The sequence below is a fragment of the Triticum urartu genome, chromosome 1A, assembly GCF_056163025.1.
Source record: "Triticum urartu cultivar PI428250 chromosome 1A, HENAU_Tu73, whole genome shotgun sequence".
In the NCBI taxonomy this organism is placed as follows: Eukaryota; Viridiplantae; Streptophyta; class Magnoliopsida; order Poales; family Poaceae; genus Triticum; species Triticum urartu.
This window is the reverse complement of record NC_141873.1, coordinates 10,547,440-10,553,809: the sequence shown is the minus strand read 5'-3', so window position 1 is coordinate 10,553,809 and position 6,370 is coordinate 10,547,440. Positions and strand designations below refer to the sequence as shown.

Below are 6,370 nucleotides of genomic sequence, written 5' to 3'. Positions count from 1 at the left end.
ACTAGCAAGACCCATGAGGAGAAGGATGTGAAGTAGACACACACCCACACTCTCAAGTTATATGGTTTCTACCTTGGGTTGCTTATTTTGCATTCCATCAAGAACAAATGTGGTATAGTATAAGAGCATGAAAATAACAAAACAAAATAATGTGCAAAGAATAGCCCCCCCCCCCCTCCTCCCCTCCCCTAGACCATTCTGCCAGCAACTCCTTTTCTGTACCTACCACAATAATTGTTGTGGATTGATGTAGTGATTTTCTGCAACCAGTCAAAGGACATAAAAACAAGGAAAAAACTGGAAACTTATTTAAAATTAACTAGCTAGTGGTGTCTATGGAGTTCAAGAAAAAGCTGGACTTTTTCTCGACGACAAGTTAATGTGCAAAGAATCAATAAACGTATTTGCCAAAAAAAGCAAATAGAATTAGCGATAAAACCGGTTTGTGTTTTCACTCTTGGATTTCACCCTCAGGTTCGATCAGATAAAATTACATAAACACACGTGCACAAAAGCTGATAGCCAAGGGCGCTTGTCGTGCCGTTATTTCCTCTTTATTTCTTTTCTCATTTTTCTTACTCAATACCAAAACTCACGTAGCCGTGCATATATATATATATATATATATATATATATATATATATATATATATATATATATATATATATATATATATATATATATATATATATGCATTGACCAACCGACCTAAGACCTACACGTACTAGATTACTAGAATCCTAACCGGAATCAACATGAACCTGACAGGAATCCTAACCGGGATCAAACTACTACCTACACGTACACATAGCTAGACTCCAACAAGTACAATAATCACCGGCAAGCCTGATCGCAACAGTACTAGCCCTAACTAACAGACGTATGTTTGGATTACTCCTACATTCACTGTACACAATGGTAATAGTCGGAACCAGATACAAACCAATAAAAAACAAGATCTCAGATCTGCAACCATTAAAGAGTTGTATGTTAGTCCTTGCTTCAGTTCAACCCAAATTTTACAATGACACTATTATATTTAAATCTTGATTATTGCAATACATGAATAATTAATTAACACACCAGGTTGCTCTTGTAACCAGGCAAGACGAATTTATGAACTTGCAAGCATGGCAATCAGATCGACATTCACACAACACCAGTACGAACATTGTCTAGATAAAACTTTATTTGTATATTATTTCAGAATTTAAACTATTTTGTGCGGGTCACACACGACGCTGTGTGACACTTTATTTGTCACCGCTACATCGACATATGCATCGAATAAGCAACGGTGATCCAACTATATATTACTAGAGATATTTCCTTATCAGTAGGCACCAACTCCGGTGCCAACGCTGGATGGCATACTACTGGTGGTGCCGTACAACGGCACGTTGACACTGCACATCGTTGGCAGGGTACGGAGTGCAATAGAAGTCATCACCTCAAGTTGAGCTATTTGGTGTGGCTGCAAGAAGGTACCATGTGGTACCTGTTGTTGTTGAGGCCGTTGACCCAGTTGCTGTTGTTGAGGTTGTTGGAAAGAACATTGTCCGAGCTGCTTCTGTTACTGCGACTGCTGTTGGGGTTGGGAGACACCTTGGCCCGACTGTTGGGGTTGTTGCTGCTGAGGTTGATTGAAACCCTGACACTGTTGTTGTTCTTGTAGGACGATCGAGTAGATGATGGCACGGATTGCCTCATAGCGCGATTGTTCGGGGATTTGCGGCAACTGTAGGCAACATTGTTGTTGCATCACATGGCAACTGCTCTGCTGCAACATTTGCGACCTAGCAAGACTTTGTGGCATTGCCACAGGGCTGCATTGCTGCTGGAGGAATACCTTGCATGGGTTTAGCTGCTGCAAGATAGATGGATGAACAAATGGTATTTGTGGTTGCGGTAGAACTGGTTGTTGTTGTGAGAATGGTGGTTGTTGCGGTAGAATTGGTTGTTGTTGTTGTGAAAATGGTGGTTGTTGCGGTAGTACTGGTTGTTGCTGCTGCAAAAATGGTGGTTGTTGCTGTGAAAATGGTGGTAGTTGTTGCTGCGAAAATTGTGGTTGTTGTTGTGAAAATGGTGGTTGTTGTTCCTGCGATAATGGTTGTTGTTGTTGTTGTTGTTGTTGTTGTTGTTGTGAACATGGTTGCTGTTGTGGAAATGGTTGTGGTTGTTGTTGGATGGATTGTTATTGTTGGTGCGATAATGTTTGTTGTGTTGGTAATGGTTGTTGCTGCGATGGTTTCTCCAAACCAGGGATGTGGCTATTCTCCATTTGTGCAATGGCACTTGTCGCCGCAACGGCGAGGAGGGCAAAGATGAGGAAGGTCTTCATAGTGGATTAGTGTTAACTAGTGTTTCTTGGTTTTGATGCTTGTGCTTGTGATGATATTTGTACTTCATGCCTATTTATAGTAGCCCGGGCACCACCTCTTTCCTTCTTTGCATCAGCTTTAATAATTTTGTTTGGATGCATCTGAAATGAATTTTTGGTACATTGTGTTAGGTTGCGCTAGCTACAAGCATACTTTTGGATTGATCATCAAGGTTGCTTTTTAGTTGTGCACATGATCATACACAAAGTATAGAAATCCTGATGCTTGCTAAAGATGACTTGCCTTATTCACTTTACATGTCACACACTTATCTGTATAGTATCACTTTTGCAACCGAGTTTGGAACCTTGTATAGGTTGTCAGCCATAAACAAGAAAGACAAAACTTGTGTAGGACTAAGTTTGCAATCGTGTGTGGTCTGTTAAGATATGCTTGATTATTAAAGCCTTGCACGTGGAGGGTTCTTCTAGACTCAGTTGCTTTTCATAAAACTAACTTTGTATTGTTCTCTAAGATGATAAGATAAACTAACACCTAGAGAGCATGACATGACTCATCGAATTCCCTTTACATGTAAAGGATGGTAATTTCTTACAAGCTACTCCTACTAGCATATATCGGGTCCTAACTCTAGACACGTTATCATCGGTTCCATCTTTTTTTTTGAGAGAGAGAAATCATCAGTTCCATGGCTTTTTTGAGACAATCAGTTCCATCTATGTTTTTTTTTGAGAAATAGTTTCATCTATGGGTGTAGGATTTTTTTGGGGGGGGGGGGGGGAATGGTAGATGAGGCTGGAACAGAGGCCCCAGCCTGGAGTGAGAGATTAGGCCCAACGTAAGCATTGTGTGTGTTAGGGCACCAAATTCGAACTGGGCTATAGTTTTCGGAGGCCCCAACGTTAGAAGCTCAGCCCACACTCCGCCGATCTGCGTCTTCTTCGTCTCCCTTCCTCCTCCTCCTCCTCCCCGGCCGGACCGCTCGCCGGCACAGCCTCTCCCGGATCCCACTGCCCGCGGCCGCTCCACGTACGTGCGAGGCGGCGGAGGCGTCAACCTCCCTTCCATGCTCCGCATCCGGCCCCCCACCACCACCGCCACCTCTCGAGGTACCCACTCGCTACCCTTCCCCATTCTTTCCTACCCTCAACCTCTCTGGTATCCTCTTCTAACAGCTCTTTTTATTTCCATTGTGGATGGACTCGACAAGAAGATCTCGGAGTTCCTCCGTTGGCAGCCAGTCTGGCCTCCCCGTCTACACAAGGTATCGATCCTGTCTGTTCGTCTCTTCCAGCTATTCGATTCACACGAATTAGAGAGGCGTGCCCATCTCCATGCTAGCTGCGTGAATCAGGAGGGTCAGCACGAAGCATAATTCAGCTGCATAGCCAAACAGCGATGTACATATGTGCTTTGCTAGCTGAGTAACTCTGTGCTTTATGTGGATGCCGCTTCAAAAGTTCAAATAATCATCAAATTCCTCCTTTGCGCACTATGCAGGTGGAGTGGAGGACATTCCGTTCCTCTCTGATGTGTGAGAAGAAAGTTCATCTCCGGTGGAGCGATGTCCAAGTTAGTTACAGCATCCAGTCATCTGTATAATCTCAGTGTTTATTCTGTTTTGGACTGTCGTATTTCATATGTGCATCAGAGGAAATGTGCTTTCTAGCTAGAGGCATGTTGCAGCTGGCCGAGTCCCAGATCTCATTTCATTTATATGGCCATAGGAAGCGATCAATAAAAGGGCACTGGAATTTATCTTCTAACACCACTGTTGTTCTAGCTCCCTGTCTTTGTTTTTTTTTGCCCTCGTTGTATGGTTGCCAAGTCAGGCATCATCTGATTTTAGTTAGTCAAGCCGATCTCATTATTTAGCGGATAAAAAGAATTCCATATGGCTCCTATGCCGGTTTTCACTGTCTCACAATAATGGAACATATTAAGCTCACCAAATTGTATCCGTCAAAGATAAAAATGCTCACCAAATTATATCGCGTACTCATATGTATCTTTCATCATCGAATAACAGGAGATTGACAAGTTGTGTTTTATCATATCAGCATATTAAGTGTATCCTTTGTCCATATCAAAATGGGATAGTCATCTGACAGCTTATTATGCTCATCTCTGAACTCGGTCATGCCCCTTCAGTGTTAGTTAGAGGTGTCACTAAAAAAGCACAGGAAATTAACCACTTGCCACCGGGTCTTCTCTCTTCAGCAGGAAGCATGTGTTGCATTCAAGATTCAATGAGTTCACGAAAACCAATATTGTGGTCCTCCCTGTGCAGCAGGTACTCAAGTTGAATTATATTTTTATAGTTGCACAGTAGGTGTCCTCTCACACGTCTAGACATGGGAGGTAATTGTTTAATTTGCATTCCTGCAACTTTTTGGAGTATTTAGAACGAAAATTCATACCACTTGCTAAGGTCACAGCCAATGGGACGTCACATTTGAAAAACTGCATTGGATATACTGACACAAATACATAATTAATACTCTATTTGCAATATCCTGGGTGTACTGACATAAATTATTTTACTGCCTGCAAGTTTTCATTTTCTAACTGAAGTGCACATTGTCCCATATGGCTGTCGATACCTCGGTTTAGCCACTTGATTAATTTAAAACCTGCATCGTTAATACCAGCCACCTTGTTTATATTGGCAATGTGTATGGTTGGCTGATCTCATTAGGGCAATTGCTTTCCGGTTAAAATGATGCTGCAGATAATCTCACTGGGGCGGCTAATTCTAATTGTTTCTACGTTTGTTGTCAACAGATTAAAATTCTATATTTAATTCTAAAAACTGAGTAGTGTGTTGCATCAGACTATATGAACAGGGCATAATTCTCTGCCAGCCGATTATGTCTGTTCTGAGATCAATCCTGTACTCAATCATAATTAGAGGCCATTCCAAAAAAAAAAGAACAATAAAATAACCACTTGATTCGGTGATAAGTATGTGATGTATTGAAGATTCAACTAATCCAAGAACACCATTATTCTGGTCTACCTGGACAGCAGGCACTTGACATAAGTATATGCTGTAGTTGCGCAGTAGGTGTGCTGTCACACGTATAGCCAGTGGAGTTAATTGTTCAATTTGCATTCCTGCAACTCTTTGTATTTGGATAGAAAATTCGTACCATCTGCTAAGGTCACAACCAGTGGAACGTCACTTTTGAAAAACTGGATTCGATTGGATGTACTGATGCAAGTCTATCTATACATCTATCTATACATACATACATACATACATACATACATACATACATACATACATACATACATACATACATACATATACATATACATATACATACATACATACATACATATACATACATACATATACTAATTAGAGACTCCCTAGAAATTACCATGTTAATTAGAAATTATGAGCCGTTTATCTGGTGGGACCAAGTTATAATGGCGTAGATTAAACCATGTAACTTCCAGCCTCCACACTAATGATTTTAAGCCTCCACGCTAATGTATTGTCCTAATAGCATACCATCCAAGTCCAACTCAAGATAAAGAAATCATAGACGTACAATGTACACAGATGTGCCCCCCTCCCCCGTGTCCTCCAGGTCCCCGAGTGAGTGATTACAGTGCCAAAACATGAACATGTACACAGCGGCCAGCCGGCAGAAAAATAAACACACACGGAGGCACACGAGAAATCGCTGGATGGCCACAAGTACGTACCTTGAATTTTCTCTATTGCTTCACTGGTAGATTAATAGCCTAAATGTGTCTTAATGCCTCAACTAGCTGACTATATAACCTAAGATCGGATTATGTGTACGTACAGGAACCAAGGCACATGATGATGTCATGCCTAATGGATCGTGATTATTATTGCTAACGATGTGCCAACCTGCGTCCTGTAGGTCATTCCCGAGCGAGTAATTCCAAGGATATTCAACAATGTTGTAATTTAGTTCTGGATTAGTATTACAAAATAATTATCACGAGCAGTGGCCAATACACTAGCGCGATCAAGTATAGTGATTATG

The 6,370-nt window shown here is 41.4% G+C and overlaps 1 long non-coding RNA gene and 1 pseudogene across 1 annotated transcript; one reads left to right on the top strand and one right to left on the bottom strand.

The window, feature by feature from the left end:
• Positions 1 to 1,148: 1,148 nt before the first annotated feature.
• On the bottom strand, positions 1,149 to 2,399 carry LOC147988294 (glutenin, low molecular weight subunit PTDUCD1 pseudogene; annotated as a pseudogene).
• A 751-nt stretch (positions 2,400 to 3,150) lies between these two features.
• On the top strand, positions 3,151 to 4,067 carry LOC147988293 (uncharacterized). The gene is made up of 3 exons (XR_015610389.1): positions 3,151 to 3,451; positions 3,556 to 3,606; positions 3,843 to 4,067. It is a non-coding gene; the product is annotated as an uncharacterized LOC147988293 (long non-coding RNA).
• The last annotated feature ends 2,303 nt before the right edge of the window (positions 4,068 to 6,370 follow it).